Here is a 20,061-nt window from a genome sequence, read left to right on the forward strand (position 1 = left end):
ATATTCATAAATGCTATCATAAGGAAAACTATCTGAAACACAAATATATTAAGAAATGTCCAACTATAAACAATGGTTAAAGAAATTAAGATATATCACAATGGAAAACTAGTCTACTGTTTACTTGCATTTTATTACCATATATATTCAAGTATAAACTGATCCGAATATCAGCCAAGGCACCTAACTTTACCACAAAAACTGCATAAAAATGTGCTGAAAAACTCAGCTTATACACAAGGATATATGGTATGCTTTTTTTTAGACTATAATGAGTAGATAAGGTATGAGCCCCAACATAGCGACCACCCAACTTAAATATTATCAACTCATGGTTAGCCCACTCCCCCTCCACCTGTATTACTTTGAAGCAAAAAACAAAAAAGTAATTTGATCTGTAAATATTTCAGTATATATCTCAAAGTTAAAAGTATCTTTTAAACCTATATTTGTAATTTAAAATTATTTATAAATAGTATGTAACAACATAGAAATCATCCTAATTAACACTATGGTCTTACCTAAAGCAAAATATTCAAGGCAAATGTGATCAAATGATATATTTCTCCCCTTTTTTCTATTGCATAGGTTTTCTGTAATGATTATGTTACTCGTGTAATGAAAAAGAAGCTCTTACCAAAAGTTTTCCATCAAATTAATTAGATTGCCTAAAGGCTTACTGGTACTATCAGGTGCTGTTGAGGCAGCTTCGACTCATAGCAAGCTTCCACTTACCAGAACCTAACCTTGCCAGGTTAGCTTCATTGCCAGGTTAGGTCATCCTCAATTGTTGCAGCTACAACATCAATGCACCTCACCGTGGGTCTCCCTTTCCCTGACCAAGCATCCAAGCATGTCCTTCTCAGATACTGGAAGAGCTTTTACTATCTATCTATCTATCTATCTATCTACACACACTCCTTTAAAGGATGCAAAACGTGACTGCAAGTAAAACTATACATACTAGAAACATGATTGTTACTACATGTAGGCAATACACGAAAACATCCTAAGTATTAGAATTTAGTTGTTTACATTTCATAGGAAAACTTCAATGATAATATAAGTAGTGCCCAGTGTCTAGCTTCACACTAATATTAATTTACATCATCTCATTTAATCTAAACAGCCTGTCTGAGAGTTATTGTCTCCGTGCTGCTAAAGTGGCAAATAAGTAGCTAAAAAAATTTACCAATAGTCATTCATTTCCATCTAAGGCTACAGTGACCCATATTCTCAATCCTCCGCTTTACCTCACAACTGCCCGTCTAAAGAGGGTCCTGTGCTATAGCACTGAGGGACTGAGATCCTGGTGCTTCGATTCCCATTTTTCCTGCTTCCTCTTTTCCCATGTCTCTTCTGATTCCTGACTGTATGTCTAGACCTTGAATTCCTAATGGATTCAACACCCAAAGTCAAAAGACACTGCTTCCAGATCTATGTCCTCTAAAGTCAAGACTGAATGGGAATCAACTAAATGACTATAGACTAAGTCAAAGCCAAGTAGCCCAAGATGTCATCCTCACAAAACTCCCTTTCAGAGTCACTGACCCAGAACTCATGACCTGAAGTAATTCCTCTATCGTACTAGGGAAGCAAGACGTAAGAAATAAAGAATACAACTCTTGTACCGCCTCTTCTGCAGTCTGTTAAGGAGGTTTTCTTTGCCCTAACTGGTCGTCATGGAAAAAACTACCTTCCTTGGATTCTCCCGTGGCACATTTCACCCACTAACTTTACTAGTCAAAGTCTGGCCCAAACCGTCTGTGTGTACATTAAGTTCTATAGGAGGAATATTTCTTCTCATGGAGCCTTTGTCCTCTGATGACTGCCTAAAACATGGGCCCTCGCCGTCAACTGACCCACCAACTCACCAGTTATTAAATAATGATTCCTAAACTTATAGAACCATCTATACACAGAACCAGACATAGTCTAAGAATTTTACATTTCATCTCAGAACACCATAGGTAAGAATTATTATCATCCCTATTTTACAATTAAGAAATCTTAAGATACAGAATATCACACTGCCCAAGGTCATACTGTCTTAGTGGGAATTCAAAACAAGGCAATCTGGCTCCAGAGCCCATATTTATGAGTGCTTCCTATCGTGAGGCTTTACCACATGGAAGGACCCGTAGGCTAGACTGTCCCCACTGAATGCATGACCTACCAGTGCAACTCATTAGCCTAAATATTAACCACAATCACTATCTCCATGCCTTCATTTTATACAGGACTCAGGTAGTACAGCAGAACTTGGTACCAAATGACTCATGCTTGTGTGTGTTATCTCAATGATAAATCTGTGGAAGCAGGGTGGTGGCTTGTGTCTTTCCACTGAGCTCATTATCTTCTCTCCTTGAAGTACTGGCGTTCCTGAGTGCTCCATCTTCAGACTCCTTTGTTTTTCTTTACATTCTCTCCTCTGAGGATTTCATCTACTTCCTCAGCCCTGCTGCCCTTATTTCCAAATGTCTACCTTCATTCTAAGCCGTTCTTCACTGCACCAAACCCAAATTTCCAACTCAAAAGAAGCATCTCCACCTGCTGATCTCAGTGTTTGCAAATTGTTATATATATAAGGGGGTACCCCGCAAAAAACCCTGGAATGGAGCTGGTGCACATTTCGTAGTGCACATTTTTCTTGCTAGGTGAACATCCAGCAATTCGCTCTTGAGTTAGTGCACCCAGCAGCGTTGCCTGGGAAGGTTTTCTCTGGTCACAGTGAATTTTTTTCATGAAAGCAACTTCTCTCGAATCTTGTTTTTTGTGAATGCCATTTTAAGAGACCAGCTGGAAGCTATGAAATTGTTTCCTGCTCTGAAAAAAAATGCCACAGAAACTGTTGTGATGTTAAACACAGCTTACAAAGACAGCGCTATGGGAAAAACTCAAGTGTACAGTGGTTTTCTCATTTCAAAAAAGGTGAAATGTCGATTGATGACAAACCTCATTCTGGACGTCTGTCAACTTCCCGAACAGACAAAAATGACAACTTATACTGCATTTAGAGTTCATTCCATTAGATCAGACTGTTAATCAAGCTTTCTATTTAGAGGTTCTTAAAAGACAGCATAAGTGTGTAACAAAAAAGGCCTGATTTGTGGCAGACGGGGAGGGTGAGGTTGGTTTTGCCACCAAGACAACGCACCTACTCACAAAGCCATCTCAGTGGGCCAGTTTGGGGCAAAAAAAGAGGATGCCTCTCTTGTCCCACGCACCTTATACACCTGACTTCGCTCTGTGCGACTTTTTTGTTTTCCACAAATGAAGAGGGACATGAAAGGACAGCGATTTAACAATGTAAAAGACGTGAAGGAAAAAACAAGGGAGGTGCTGTCAGCCTTCCAGTTGAGTTTGAAAAATGTTTCCAAGAATGGACTCATAGATTTGACAAATGTATTAAATATAATGGAGAGTACATTGAAGGTAAATTTTGTAAAAAATTTAAATATATATCTGAAAAAATTCAGGTTTTTTGGTACCCCCCCTTATTTTACCACAATTTTTAATAACAAAAATAAAATCCAAATTGTCCAAGTACACATTTGTTCCCTTGGCTTATGGACTTTTAAGTCACCCAACACTTGTTCTCACTCATCCCCCCAACTTTAATCACTTAAACTTGTCCCTCTAAACTCCTAAATCTCTCTCCAATCCTTCTACTTTCTTTCCATAGACACACAGTAGGCCTTTCTAAGTATTTTCTACTCTTTTTCCTCTTCTGCCACAATCCTGCCTCCAGCTTCATCCCTTCTCTCTTAAAGAACCCAGAAAACACATTGCAATGTTTCAGTCTTGCTCCTCTCTAAGCCACTAGCAGAGAACACTGCTACCAAATTCCTTAATGATTCTTAAACACAACTTAATCCTTCTCTTCATTAACGTCAAACTGATTTGGGCATGGCATATAAGACCTTTCACATTTAGTATCTGTGGCCATCACTTCTTCCTCTGAACTCTGCTTTAAGCAGGCTGAACTCTTATTATATTTAGGCTCTTTTCCTTACCTGTGGGTCTGTTCTCAGCCTTACCTCTCCAGGAACACTGTTCTCTTTCCCAGGACCAAGTATGCCATTCTTACCCTTCATGTCTTTCAGAACTCAGCTATCGCCACAAAGAAGCCTTTCTCTAATTCCTCTAAATTAATTCAGAGTTCCCTTTCTTCTCAGGTGTTCTCCTAGCATACTAAATTTATCCTTACCACAACATTTAAAATAGCACATCAACTTGGCCTGCTTACATGGCTATGGTTTGATACTGGGCCTAGACTATGTTACCTGGCAAATGGTAAATAATCATTAAATATTCACTCACTAAATGAACAGATTGTTTCACAGTATAGAAATTCCAGAAATATTAAGGTAACTAAGAGTTGCATTTGACTTTTTAAATGAAAATAAGCTGATCAACTCTTTAAATTCCAGAAATCAAATAATTTTTAGAAATGCTTACTGAATTCCTAAGTCTGTATTCTAACTTACTGTATATATTTGAATATAAGCTGACATAAGTATAAGCCGAGGTACCTAATTATTACCTGGGAAACCAGAAAAACTGATTGACTCAGGTATAAGCCTAGGGTGGAAAATGCAGAAGCTACTGGTGAGTTTCAATAATCAAAACAAATGAAAATAAAATTACTAAAAATTGAGACATCAGTGGGGTAATGTATTTAAACATTCATTTTAAATAAACGGACAAGTCATTTAACATTAGTAAACCAGCACAGGAAGTGGAAAATAGGTTCAACAAAAACAATAAGGCATCAACAATGATACCTTAAGAGGACTAGTCCCTGAGCTCAATCAGCAACCAAGCTAAAATGTAAAGAGTTAAAATCCTTCAAAACTGGATCCCTCATCATCATCCGTATCCCAATGCGGAGCTTCAGCTGGTGCGAGGTCATCATAGACACTGTCCTCACTGAGATCGCCGTCATCACCATCACTGCTGTCATTTTCATACAAAGCACAGTCTTCACTGCCATCTATAGCATTACTAATACTACATTTCTGGAAGGCACGTCGCACCATGTCTTCTGGAATGTCTTCCCATGCATCTCGAACCCACTTTGCTATTAACTCTATGTCAGGCTTCATGAGAGTTCCTCCTTTTGTTAGTCGGGCTTGACCAGATGACATCCATTCATGCCACATCCTTCGCACACAGTCTTTAAAAGGCTTATTCAAAGATACATCCAGAGGCTGCAGTACAGATGGAAGCCCACCTGGAATAAAGGCTAAAGTAACTTTAGTAGATTGTGCCAATTTTTTTATGTCCTCCGATAGGTGGGCTCTGAACATATCCCAAACAAGTAACAATGGCTTTTTCTTTAAGGCTGCTCCTGGTCGTCAGTTCCAAATTTCTCCCAGCCATTTTTTTGTTCCGTGTTCATCCAGCCAGCCTTTAACATGGGCACGCACAGTAATTCTTGGTGGGAAATTGATCTTTTTAGGCAAGGTCTTTCTTTTAAAAATAATGACAGGACGCAGCTTAGCTCCATTAGCCAAACATGATAGAACTGTAAAATTTTTTTTTTCATTTCCTGCGGTTTTGAGAAAAATAGTTTTGCCTCCTAAACTTGCCACAGTTCTGTTGCTTGGAAGATCAAAAGTCGTGGCAGTTTCATCCATATTCCCAATATCTGCCAGGTCAGAATTATAAATCCTTGTTTTATAATAAATGACTGAAATGACATAATTTTTCTTCAAGGTCTTGTGGCAATTTCTGGGCATTCTTTGTTCCTTGTCTCAAACATAGTAGGCCAAACCTATTCATGAAGTGGTTACACCATCCTGGTGACGCAGCAAATTTTTCAATGCCTGGTGCTTTATATTTGTCATCCTTAGCCATTTGTAGAGCACGTATGTGGATTCCCATGTGTGTTACACAGTAACCATTCTGACGACACTCCGTAACTCATTTATGCAATTCAGTCTCTAGAGCCCCATAAAAAGAAGTTAAATCACGATGAGCTTTTGTAGCTTTTGGAATCTGTTCCAAGTCAGCCTTCATTTTCCGTCACTCCCTCCCTTGCTTTTCATCAACACAGAATTCCCTACTTGCAATACTGTTATTGCTCTCTTCTGCTCTTGACACTACCTTCCTTTTGAAACCAGACTCATATGACCTGTGTTTTTGTTTTGGTTCAAGAGTATCCATTTCTAATAGGATAAAAAAACAAGACTTGGTTATGCCCCTTCCCCCTTCCCCTGCGATGTGTTGGGCGGGAGGGGGAGGGGGGAGTCCATGCAGGCAGGGGATGCAGGATGTGAATTAACACAGAGACCAGAGTGGAGAGATGGAGCTCAGCTGCCAGCATAAGTGAATCACTACGGGTGCTTCTGCGAATTGGAGGAGTCCACATCATAGGACAGCTCTGATTGGTTAGATGTCAGTAAACAAACATTCAAAGCCCTGTAGTGTCAGCGGGGCTTTGAATGAACAGCGGAGAAACTGCAATCACCTGTGAGATAAGGGGCGCTCGTCCCGTTACTGGGGGTGGGGGGAAGAGCCCAGTGAGATGTTATACCTCCCTGGGGTACTACTGACCCATGTATAAGCCGAACCCCAGTTTTTCAGCACGTTTTTTGTCCTGAAAAACTCAGCTTATACATGAGTATATACAGTACTCTCTTTTTCATTGTGTGCTCACCTCCATAATACAATCACTGAAGACAAATGTGTGCATAAGCAAATGTGGGGAAGAAAGCTGATGGTGCCTGGCTCTCAAAAGATATAGCGTCTGGTATCTTAAAGGTAAACAAGCAGCCATCTAGCTCAGAAGCAACAAAGCCCACATGGAGAAGCACACCAGCCTGTGTGATCACAAGGTGTCAAAGGGATCAGGTATCAGGCATCATCAGAAAAAAACAACTTATAGTGAATGAGGAGGGGAATGCAGAGTGGAGACCCAAAGCCCATTTATAGGCCACTGGACATCGCCTTACAGAAGGGTCTCAGGGAGGAGACGAGCCAGTCAGGATGCAATGTAGCAACAATGAAACATACAACTTTCCTCTAGTTCCTAAATGCTTCCCCACCATTATCATGATCCCAATTCTACCTTGCAAGTCTGACTAAATCAGAGGATGTACACTGGTACAGATAGGAAACAGAAACACAGGGAATCCAGGCCGGATGATCCCTTGAGGACCAGTGGTGTGAGTGGCAATACTGGGAACATAGAGGGAGGATGGGTTGGAAAGGAAACCAATTACAAGGATCTACATGTGACCTCCTCCCTGGGGAATGGACAACAGAAAAGTGGGTAAAGGGAGACATCAGACAGGCCAAGATATGACAAAACAATAATTTATAAATTATCAAGGGTTCATGACGGAGGGGGAAGCGGGGAGGGAGCAGGGAAAATGAGGAGCTAGTGTCAGGGGCTTAGGTGGAAAGCAGATGTTTTGAGAATGAGGAGAGCAATGAATGTACAAATGTGCTTTACACAATTGATGTATGTGTGGATTGTGATAAGAGTTGTATGAGCCCCTAATAAAATTATTTACAAAAATTTTCTATTGAAGAAGTTTATATTTATAATTAGCAATCTGGACTGAGTTTAGATGATTCTGATTTTTGTTGGCAACATCTAAAGCATCATAGTCAGGAGCCAGTCAAACATATGCCTTCTTCTCACATCAGGACTGATCAAGGCGTTGACCTTGATTATATCAGTATCATGGAGATTCTTCACAGCCTGTTTGCTCTGGTGCTAGTTGGCCTTGACATCCACAATGAAGACAAGTGTGTTGCTATCTTGGATATTCTTCATGGCAGACATGGTGGTCAAGGGGAGTTTGGTGATGACATAATGGTCCAGCCTTTTTCTCCTGGGACACTACTGTGAGGGTATTTGGGCTGCCTTTTTAGCCTTAGTTAGGATCTTGGGCTACTGGAAGGTGACATGTGGATCTTCTTTTTTGTGTGGCTGTGGACATCTTTCAGCATGGCCGCCTTGGCCTTTTGTGCCTTTGCTTTGGCTTCAATTTGGGGAGGGGCAGGGGCCTTCTTTCTTTGCTTTCGGCACCATTTTCGTTAAAAAAAAAAAAACAACCCTAAATTTCTTATATTTGACTGATATGGACACCTCCTGAAATAGTCTCCTTTCATTGGGAGTAACTCAAATTGACATACTTGACTCAGATAATCTGAAGTAAATTCCATGTTAAAAGGAAAAAATGTAAATATAAACCTGGACACTGGCTTTTTCTGGGACCCTCAGACCTGCCAATGATAAGTATCTGGGAAGGAATCCATAATTTATTTAATGTCAAGGATCCTAGAAGCCCTGGTGGCCCAGTGGTTATGTACTGCTAGTCACAAGGTCAGCAGTTCTAAACCACTGACCACTCGCTTTCTACTCCCACAGAGTTACAGTCTCAGAAACCCACAGTAGTGGTTCTATTTTGTCCTGTAGGGTGGCTAAGTGAGATCAGAATTATAAAGCAAGAACAGGCTCAAGGCCATGCTCAATGACAGCAGATCAAACTATTCTAGAATTGAGTTGTCCAATGTTGTAGCTCTTAGTAAGATGAGCCTACTGGGCACTTCTCATCCAAAGTGAGATATGGTAAAAAGTATAACACATCAGTGGCTCTGTGACAGAATTCTCATCTTCCATGCAGAAAGTCCAGGTTCACTTCCCTTCCAATGCCTCTCATTGGCAACCACCACCCATCCGTCAGTGAAGACTTCATGTTACTATGAAGTAGAACAGGTTCCAGCAGAGCCTTCAGAATTACATGGACTAGGAAAAGAGACCTGGTGATCTGATTACAAAAGAACAGTCACTGAAAGCCTTACGCACCACCACTGTGCACTGTCCCTCGCTGACCACGGGGAGAGCACAGGCCTGAGCAGCACCGAGTTCACTGTGCATGGGGCTATACCACGAGTGAGGGCCAATTTGGTGGCAACTAAAATAAGTGTAACGAACACAATTTTTAGAATTCAGCAAAAGGGAGTTTAAAATATCTCATGAATGTTGCAGACATATTGAGTCAAATAAAATATGAGTAAATTAATTTCACCTGTCTCTTATTTTCTTCAATGTGACCAGTAAAAAATTTTTTAATTAATGATGGGGAGACCTGTTGCAGATTAAAGGAACTGAAACACTCCTTCGGACTTACAGCTCAAACACCCCAGGGTAAGAAGCAGCAAATGGACAGGCAGCCCAAAGCTGTGGACTTGGAAGGCATTGGACTGGTTCAAATCTACCACTTTCAAAGTTGCCCAATAATTGGCAACTTAAGACCAACATATAAAAAAAATAAAATGAGCATCATATAACTGCTACTTTTGTACTTCATTTGCTTTGTGTGATATGCCTTAGTTCTATAGAGAGCTATGCCTAAGTGAATGCACGTTAGATTAGTATTATTAGAATTACCAAAGGTTCCATGGAGGTTACTTACCATTATTTCTCAAGAAGCTGATAAAGCTGTCTCTAAAGTGGACTGGGGATACATATAAAACTTTAAATTTGTGAAATAAATTCGAGCTTTCACTTACTCATAGGCCCTACTCTAAAAACAATTCATTCTTAGGATGTGGCCCTGTTCAATACTTGCCTTCATGAAGTGTCACTGATGATATAAGTGGTATAAAAACGTGTGAAGAAGTCAGGTGGTGCCCTTCTATCAGAAAGAGTCTGAGGTTTTCAAAGCTTGTCTTAATGAAAGCAGCCATCTAAGTGCATTGTGTCCACATGAGTACGCCAGCCTGTGTGATCCAAGAATTGTCAATAATAAAACCCAAGATCACAGGAAGGAATTGTTTCAGCACTTCAATTCTGAGCACCAAGTTTGTAGAAGCTTATGAATGACAGTGAAAGCCCAAACCCATTTGCAGTGTCCCGGGTGGATGAAGCCTTCACTGGACTCCCTCTAACCACTGACTGATGAAAGAGGCGAAAGGTCTTGCCTTCAGAGAGAGTGCATTGGACAGTGGATTACCACCATCCTCTAACTGACCGCCCCACGGAGGGATACTGCCTGAGTGAGTCCTTGTTGGAAATCAGTGTACTGGGGCTTACAATATTGACCATGGCTTCCCTGACTGCTTTGGAAAAGCCTATGGACCAATACTGTAAGCTCCACATTTTGTCCAACAAAATGTATGTGTCGCAATCAAGGCCCTGATCCTGCATTGAGAATCCCACCAGTAACTATGGTGTATTGATCTGCCACCAACCATGTTTTTGTGACATTTTGTCCTTCATGGTCTTTTTAAAGCCTTTATGACCTAGAATTATGGTCTCCCTCATCTGCAACGATGTCTTTGTAGTTGTCTTGTCCTTGTCCCACGTCAGACTTAATGTTTTTTAAAAAAAGAAAGAAATATAACCTTGGTTATCAAATAACTTAAAGAAAAATGTTGAAATGGGAACACAAACTTCTGTGTAAATCTTCACTGAAAATTCACAAAATATTATTTAAAACTATCAAAAATTAAATATGTGGCTTACATTTGGTTTTTATTGACACTGTTGTGCCAGAATCATTCATCAAAACTTCTCAAAGGAAAACTTTAGAAATTATCAAAGGCTCATGAGGGATGGGGAAGCAGGGAGGGAGGGGAAAAAAAGGAGGACCTGATGCCAAGGGCTTAAGTGGAGAGCAGGTGTTTAGAAAATGATGAGGGCAATGAATGTATGGATGTGCTTTGCACAATTGATGTATGTATATGTATGGATTGTGATGAGTTGTATGAGCCCCTAATAAAATATTAAAAAAAAAACTTCTCAAAGGCATCAAACGCACACATACACAATACAGTAACATTTTCAGATAAAATATATAGCCTTTGTGGCAGTTATAAAATCTCCTGTCAATTTACAAAGGGGTGGAGTCTAGCCTGCCAATCAGGTCACAGTTTGATGACCTCATTTGGAGGTGCTCAAGGAGCTAAATAGCTCACTGGACGCCAGACACCCGCTCTCCCTGCTTCTTCCTGTTGAAAAGACACATGGAGCAAAAACTGACAGAGTCAGAAGTGGAGGAGCTACGTGGTGACCCATGCCAGTGCTGGGATGCTTCCACCACCATTGGATCCACAAGACTTTCCTCCCACTGGCCTGTGACCTTTCTGCACTCAGCATCCTTGCATGTGTTGCATGAGTCTGAAGAGGAATTTACAGACTGGTGTCGGACATATAGGCTAATATTGGATTTACAGACTTGATCTGGACCGTGCTGGGGTGTCTTCTCTCTCTTGGGGGAGAGCGGATGTTTTCTTAATATATAATTGATCTTTGGTATAAAGTTCTCTATTACCCACATGAGTCTCTCGGGATTTGTTTTAGTCTACCTGGACTAACAACCCCAGACTTCATAAAAAGAAAAAAAAAAAAACTAGCTCTGGTGAATTGTCTTTATTGTCACATGAGCTATTTTCCCTCTACAAACTATAGGAGGATATGACCCTTGTCCTTTTAACATGACCCAGTCATTTAGGGAATAAGGCAATGAAGGGTTTTACTAAATTCTCTTCATCTTTGCAACCCACTTTGACTTTAACCCATTCAACTACCACCAGCCAACCAGCCCTTGACTGGCAAGCCCTTTCTGACTGCTAATGACCAAAAGGTGCGGCAGAGCAGAGCTGCTCCTTGGCGTTACTAAGATGGTAAACTTTACAGAACAGCCTCATCTCTCTCCCATGAAGAAATTGATAAGCTTGAAACTCTAATCTTGCGATTAACAATCCAATGCTTAACGCACTGGGCTACTAGAGCTCATTATTTAACTGCTAGAGTCTTTTAAATCACATGTGCTAATGTATTGTCCCCAGGAAGTATATCCAAGAAGAGATTAAGACTTGTAAAAGTAACAGTAGAGAATGAAGACAGGCAGATCTGTACTGCAACTAAGCCTGCAGATGCTTTATCAGACATACAAGTTACCAGCTTACCACCTGTTCTACTCTTTCCAAATGTACATGCATACCTTCTTCTCTACTCTTATACACTCCCTGTAAGTATCACAGTGGTCTCTTGGCTGACCTAACTCCAATGTTTCTCCCCTGCTGCCAGGCAACCTCCCTAAAATACAATCTCATTTTTAAAAAAATGTTGCTCTATGAGAGCCTCTCCATAGCACCTGCCCTCAAAGAATTCACAATCTAGTAGAGAAGACATAGAATTTACGGTCATCTTGTTCAAACACCCTTCTGTACAATCATGTTGGAGAATAATTTACTAATTCCTAGTACCATTGAAAACGTTTCCCCTGTTCTTCTTCCCTTCTTAGAGAGAGAACACTCATGGGACGGGCCCCTTGGCTTCTCCCCCACCCCATCATCTCCAGGGAGAGGTGTGGGAATTGCTGGGGAAAGCAATTGGCATCCATTGGTCAGTTTTCTTTGGGCAACAATTGGATCCAGAAGGGTGGGGGGGGCTCTGCCCAGGCAGGGCCCCCAGCATGCAGACCAAACCCAAGGGGACCCTGGCTGCCTGGCACAGGAGGGAGGGCGGGAGTAGAAAGCTAAATTTGTGGGGGGTTTTGGCGCCACTTCTGTTTTAGTGCTGCTTTTCGGTCCCACCCCCACCTGCACTTGTCTTTCTCAAGGCATGAACCGAGCTGGTCCTTGCCCGAGGCAGGCAGCATCTGCTTTTTCCCTCCACACTTTTCTTCTGGCTGGGGGCTGACCTTTTTTCCTTCTTCCTGCCTGCCTGCTTCTTCTCAGACTCCTATCCCACAGACGGCAATCCGGTGACTGGGGATTTTAGGACAAAAAGGGTCAGATGGGGCAGGGGAGAGAGAAAGGTGTGGGGAAACAGCATCAAGTAGTTCCGTAAACTTTTTTGAGCCCCGTTCCCATTTCATCTGGCTTAGATTAAAAAATATGTATGTTTCCCCTGCGACCCAGAGATTCTTAATGTTGTCTGCATTAATATTCTCTACTTTTTATCTCTACATTCCAACATCCATTGCAATGGCTACACAAAACTCACCGAAAAAATTCCCGAGTAAAGGATTTATTAAAGAAGTTAATAAGTTGTAATGGCAGAGAGAAATGCTCAGGGTTGAGGGGTTTATCAGGACAAGTTACAAAGTTCTGTCAAGTCTGCATAAACGCCCAAAGGGCAGACCACCCTGCTATAAGCCTCAAGCCACAGGCATTCAGCGCTTTCATCTCAGCGGATCAGCAAACTCTGCCCCCTGAATTAGGTGCCCAGAGGCACCCCACTCCACCAGCCAGCCTCCTGTGCAAAAGCACTCATCTTCACTTGTTCTGTGGGTTGGGAAGTCCACGACTGCTCCGCGCTCTGGCTCCTGGTTCTGCTGCTGCTGCTCTGCTAGTACAGCGGTCTTTGGTTCCAGGAGGCTCACTGCACAGGTGCTCAGGTCAGAGAACAGGTGCTACTTTTGGCTCTTGCTGGTAAGGGGATCCTGCCTTCTGCCTCTCAAAGGGCTCGTTTTATATAGAGCAAGATGGCACTATCAGTATCTTCCCCTACCTTTTTACCAGATCCATGCAGGAAAAGGTCACTTGGGTGGAGTTAAAAACTGCTAGAAGAGCCACAGTAAATAATTCACTGCACCTGCAATTCTACTGGGAGAAAGCTATTCTATCTCCTTATGCACTCTTAAATGTGTGTACATAACCAGTGAAGGGATCGACATTCTTGTTTATAAAACAAGAGAGGTGAGGTTTTCTACTCCTGTAAAAATTTAGTCTCTGAAACCCATAGGGCAGTTCTGGGGTCTCTATGAGTCAGAATGGACTTAATGGCAGCGAGAGATAGTAATGTTTATTAAAACACTACTTGTAACAGAAAAGAAGCAACAAATAACTTACATGTCCTTCAACAGAAAAAATTTAACGTTGCTAAAATTTTTCAAATATAAAACGTGCACATAATGTGTATTTACATGCTTCCATATGGTGGAAATGAGCTTGTTCGTGTCGGGCCTTAGAGGCAGGGGTTTGACTTCAAGGACATTTTAATCTAGAACAATTTCCCTTTCTTCCTCCCTCTTTTTCACCCCTCATGACAATGGTTTGTGGAACAGGATAGCAGCTCATCTGTACAATATCTCACTTCTAGATTTTTCTGACTGCTTACTTGGTGTGACATTTAATGTCGATCTTTATTTAGCTCCTATGTAGTTTGTAAACTGAGAGTTAAATTTTTTGCTTTTCCAAAAATGGCAATGCAATCTATCTGACCTATTCTGGCTAGACAAGAGAAGAGAGTCCATCTCCACACCAGCCCAAGACTGAATGCTGTCACGTTGAATCTGACTCAGAGACCCCGTAAGGCAAAGTAGAACAAAATGCCTTATAGGGGATCAACGACTGCAAATCTTCCTGGAAGCAGACGGCCACAGCTTTCTCCGGAGAAGCAATCAGTGATTTTAAACCACCGACCTTTTACTTTTAGTTACTGCCTGACCAGTGCGACCACTCAAAAAAGACCCTTTCTACTGAGTCAAGCCCGACTCATGACAGCGGTATGCAGGGCTTCCGAGACTGTCAGTCTTTACAGGAACAGAGGGAGCTCGGCTTTCTCGCGTGGAGCGGTTGGTGACTTTGAGCCTCTAACCTTGTTGTTAAGTAGCCTATCACCTAACCATAGTGCCACTCCAAAAACAAACTCACCGCTGTGGACTCAATTCTAACTCATGGAGACCCGATGAGGCAGGGAGAACTGTCCCTGTGGGTTTCCAAGACTGTAACTCTTTACAGGAGTAGAAAGCCTCATTTTTATTCCGAGGAGAGACTCATGGTTTCGAACTGCTGATCTTACAGTTAGCAGCTAAACTCATAACCACTGGACCACCAGGGAGGGCTCTAGCACAGTGACACTGGGGGGGTCTTCTTAATTATTATATATCTAAGTTTAAACCTAACTGTTTATCTTATATATTCCATGTTTGGCTTTTCTATCACTTCTTGCTTAAAAAAGAAAAAAAAATCTATTTAATCCTTCTCCGGATTCTAAAGTTAGATGTTCTGTCAGTAGTTCACTAAATATCATACTAAGCATTAAAGTCTAAGCTTAATCAAAATCTCTCCTTCCTCCCCCAGAGAAGCTGTAGATTAAAAAAAGAAGAAGAAGAAGAAAGCAACACATCAACCAAATGCAATGTATGGGCACTGTTTGGATTCCAATTCAAAGAAACTAAATGTAAAACAAACCAACAAACAAAATAACCCTCGAAATAAAGCCATGACCTAAGGATCCCTTGTCCTCCTGGGCTTTGGTCACAGCTTTGCAGACTTTTGTTTGCTTGTTTCCTTTCTCGTTTTTCTTCTGCTCTGCTCAGGCGCAAAGCAACATGCATTGATGTCTCCTGGTACTTAGCTGGGAGGTGGGCACTGATGGCGAAGAAGTTACTGGTAGTTCTAGTTTACCTACTGTCAGATGCCATCACACGGAATTCCAGGCTAACTAGGCATACACAGAATATTAACATTTTAAATGTTTATCATTTCCACTAACTGCAGCATTAAGGAAACAAAAATAAGCACTTTTATTTTAAATGTAATCAATGATTAATACTTTTTCATTTTATTGGGGGCTCGTACAGCTCTTTTCACAATCCATACATACATCCATTGTGTCAAGCACATTTGTACATGTTGCCATCATCATTTTCAAAACATTTTCTTTCTACTTGAGCCCTTGGTATCGGCTCCTATTTTCCCCTCCCTTCCTCATGAACCCTTAATAATTTATTAAAATTTTTTCCCATGTCTTACACTGTCCGATGTCTCCCTTCCCCCACTTTTCTGTTGTCCGTCTCCCAGGGAGGGGATTATATGTAGATCCTTGTGATCCATTCTCGCCCCACCTTCCCTTTACCCTCCTGGTGTGGCTACTCTCATTATTGGTCCTGAGGAGTTTCTGTCCTGGATCCCCTGTGTTTCCAGATCTTATCTGTACCAGTGTACACGCTCTGGCCTAGCCAGATTTGTAAGGTAGAATTGGGGTCATGATAGTGGGGAAAATGGGGGGCAGCATTAAAGAACTAAAGGAAAGTTATGTTTCATCGGTGCTATACTGCACCCTGACTGGCTCGTTTCTTCCTGTGACCCATCTTTAAGGGGATGTCCAATTGTCTAAAAGAGGGCCTTTGGGTCTCCACTCTGCATTCCCCCTCATTCACATGGATATGATTTTTTTGTTCTGCATCTTTAATGCCTGATACCTGATCCTGTCGACACCTCATGATCACATAGGCTGGTGTGCTTCTTCCATGTGGACTTGGTTGCTTCTCAGCCAAATGCTATATCTTTTGGTAGCTGGGCACAATCAGCTTTCTTCACCACATTTGCTTATGCACCCATTTTGTCTTCAGCGATCATGTCATATCAGGCAGGTGAGCATCACGGAATGCCAGGTTATAGAACAAAGTGTTCTTGCATTAAGGGAGTACTTCAGTAGAGGCCCAATGTATGTCTACTACCTTAATACTTAACCTATAAATATTATGTACATAGATCTATTTCCCTATCATTATGTTTAAATATATTTACATATGCATATGCCCGTATTTCGACCTGTATAAATGTCCTTTGCCTCTAGTTCCTTTTACTTTCCTCTTGTCCCACTGCCATGTTCAGCCTTCATTCAAGTTTCAGAAATGCAAGGATCTCAATTTTTAAGACTTCACATTTTCTCTACGATTCTGACATAGTTTATTTTCTGTATTTTAAAGCTTTGTCATTAAGTACATAAATATTTACTATGGTTATGTCCTTTTGGTGTATTGACCCTTTCTTTTCTCTTTAATCATTTTATTAGGTGCTCATACAACTCTTATCACAATCCATAAATACATCAATTGTGTAAAGCACATCTGTATATTCATTGCCCTCATCAGTCTCAAAATATTTGCTCTCCACTTAAGCCCTTGGGCATCAGGTCCTCATAAGACTTCACATTTTCATCCATACGTTGAGTTTCATTCTGGCCCTTGATACCTGCCAACCTTATTCCGTAAGTCAGAGTTCCCTTCAGGAAACAACGCACTGACATGGAAGGACTTGGAAACCATCATGCTGAATGAAGGAAGTCAATCACAAAAGGGCAAGTATTGTGAGAGTCCACTTCTATCAAGAAAAATACCAATTAAACAAATCTTAGGGCCCAATTCCTGCACAGAAGGGGAGAAAGCTACCTACCAGCCAAGAACGTACATCAACTCACCTTTGCGCACTTCAAGAGTCAGCAGGAAGAAGGAGACCTTACATTGCCTGGGGTCACTCCTTCGAGGGGGACATGGGAGAAGACCATCTGCTTGAGGCTGTACAACATCAAGACAAGGCCAGGAACAATCAATGGACCCCGACAGAAGTTGGAAACAGGAAAATCAAGCCAAGACCAGGGGAGGGGGACATCTACATTTCAGAGGAGACACTGATCGTTCTGTTGGTGAGGATGGTGGGTGACTGGGGAGAAAAAAACCTCACAAAGAGAAGGGGTCCTAAACAATGTAGGAACCTAGGCTAGGGGGACAATGGACCAGATTTTATATTCCTGTGTGTATGCTACGAATACATTTCTACTCAACCCTCAGTGAGCCATGCAATGCCATGATGACCTTGGATGCTGACCTTGCAAGCAGCCTGGCATCCCCCAGGGCTACACCAGAAGGACAAAATAGAGGAGTAGCTGAATGAACTGAGCCCTGCTTTGAATTTGCCTGCACCCTTGGACTGAGGACTGGGGTACCGGGATGAGAGAGGAAGCAGAGTGGCCACCCTGGGGCTGTGGCAGTGGCGGTCATTGGAAAAGCCCAGCTTGGTGGCTGTCCAATGGAAAGGGACCCCAAATCACTACATATTTAGAGCCTCGATAACCCCTCAGTGCCATGACAGGTCTGGATCTGTTGGGCCAGGAGGTGGACTTGCGAGAATTGATCCCGGAAGTTTCCCCTGGCACCAGTCCCCATGCTTCAGGGAAGCAGAGCTGAAATGAATGGGAGATGGACCTGTGTAGGACAAGACACCGCTCCAGGCGGGTCCCCCACATGCAGACACGCCCACATACGAGTACCTGGCATGAAGGCTGTTGCCCATGCTACACCATGTTTCAAGACAAAATTTCATTGATTTGCAATTAGAAATATTTCACAATATATAATTACAACATTTTTGTGATGGATCACCGTGCTTTTTTTCTCACTGTGCTTTTATTATGTTCACTTTGTATCAATGAAAATACATCCTGCATACGAGATATTTGCATGATGACTCATAACAGCAAAATTACAGTTATAAAGTAGCAACAAAAATGTTATGGTTGAGGGTCACCACCACATGAGGAACGGTATGTAAGGCCCGCAGCGTGAGGGAGGGAGGTTGAGGAGCGCCGGTGCAGGGCAATAACTCGTGGGTTACAGCTCCTGGTGGAACTGCACTGACGTGAGTCTCCTCACAGCAACAGTGTCCAGTGCTGCGGCATCGGTATAAAGATATTACCAGTGCAATCACCTTTATACCTCAGGGAGATGATTAACAATGGCGGGGATGGTGTTTGTTTGCTGGTTGGTTTGTTGCTGCTGTTGGTGTAGTTGGTCTTAAGGGGTTTTGATTTTGTCATAATACGATCACCAAAGTAAACCTGAATAGTGCGTATCCATGGACAGGCAGATGTATTCTGGGCTCCCACTGAACTCTAGTCCCAATCTAAAGAGTTAGTTCTAATAATATGGCCCTGCTGGACACTCTCCTTCATAAAATGATCACTGAAGATAAGGGTGCTACAGGAAAGTGTGAAGAAAGCAGATGGTGCCCGGCTATCAGTCAGAATAGTGTCTGTGGTCCTCAAGGCTTGTATTGAAACAAGCAGCCAACCAAGTGAAGAAACCACTAAGTCCACATGGAAGAAGCACTACCAGTTGTGTGACCCAAAGACAGCAATAACAAAAATCAAATATGACAAAGGGAAAAGTATGAGAGCTTAAATTGTGAATACCCAACTTGTAGAAGGTTGTAGAGGACAGTGGAGCCCACAACCCATCTGCAGAGTAGCTGGTGAGTCGGATTAAGCCTCTGGCAGATCCGCTCTAGCCACAGGCAAGGGTTTCTTAAGACCTTTACTATCAAATAGATATCACTGGAATCTTGATTATGCTGCAAGTATTTCTTGCTTGCTCCATGACAAAAATTGCTTCCCTGGCTTTTAAAATACTGATGGTGGTCTTTTCTTTCTTACTCATTGTTTGTATTTTTATCTTTATATTATTATTAATTTATCCTTACCACTTAAGGGAGAAAAAGTGTCATAGTTCCCTGATACCAGTAGACAATCTCAGTCAAAAGTTAAAGCTAAGCTCAAGGCTTATTTAATGACAGTGAACGACAATACAAGTGGACACATAAGAGATACATGTGAGGTAAGAGGGTCTAGTGAAACCCAAATGCTAGTCCAACCCAAGCCTGCATTTCCCAAATCATGTTTCCTACACCTTTCAATGGCTGCAGTGCGGAAACAGGCAGGGGTGGCCCCTTGTTCAGAGTAAAGAGCAGGTTGGAGGTGAAAGAACAGGAAGAGCTTCCACCTATTTTCTCTCTCACTGAAACAAGAACTCCAATTATTATGGGCTTCTATGGAACATTGTCATTTTTCAGCATTTTAACAGGAAATTATTGTCAGCAGGGGCAGAAAGATGAGGCTCTCTGCCAAGATAAAAACCAGCCTCGGAAGCCCACAGTAGCGGCTCCACTCGGTCCCGAAGGTTGCTCGAGTGGGAATCCACTCCCTGAAACACCTTCGCTTCATGTAGAAAATGGCTACATTTTCAAATCTCCAACAAGTACTGACGTTGAAGTACTACTTTTTCACGCCCAAATCCACCCGTAAAGAACTGCTTACCTCTTTCACAAGTCCTGGCGTGTGTGCACAAGTCAGCCTTTCTCTGTGCTCCATGCCCCCCCCCGCCACGCCCCTCCACCCACTTCGTTCACACTCAGTCAGAATCCACCCAATGGCAATGGGGTCAGTAGGAAGGGTCAAAATTCGGGTAAAAACAGTATGGATAAATTAGGGCCTCTGAGGTTAAATTCTGAAATATTACTCATTCAAAA

At 42.0% G+C, this 20,061-nt stretch overlaps 1 protein-coding gene across 6 annotated transcripts in view; it reads right to left on the minus strand.

Moving 5' to 3' along the window:
* GABPB1 (GA binding protein transcription factor subunit beta 1) overlaps positions 1 to 20,061 on the minus strand; it is a 79,461-nt gene that overhangs the window by 45,131 nt on the left and 14,269 nt on the right. Inside the window, exon 2 of one of the 6 annotated variants that reach the window (XM_075532364.1) lies at positions 17,180 to 17,276. The exons of the other annotated variants lie outside the window; for them this stretch is intronic. The gene's annotated coding sequence lies outside the window, so the exon portion shown is untranslated. The remainder of the gene's footprint in view (positions 1 to 17,179; positions 17,277 to 20,061) is intronic. 6 annotated transcript variants of the gene reach the window in all.

The sequence above is a fragment of the Tenrec ecaudatus genome, chromosome 14, assembly GCF_050624435.1.
Source record: "Tenrec ecaudatus isolate mTenEca1 chromosome 14, mTenEca1.hap1, whole genome shotgun sequence".
NCBI classification, from domain to species: domain Eukaryota; kingdom Metazoa; phylum Chordata; class Mammalia; order Afrosoricida; family Tenrecidae; genus Tenrec; species Tenrec ecaudatus.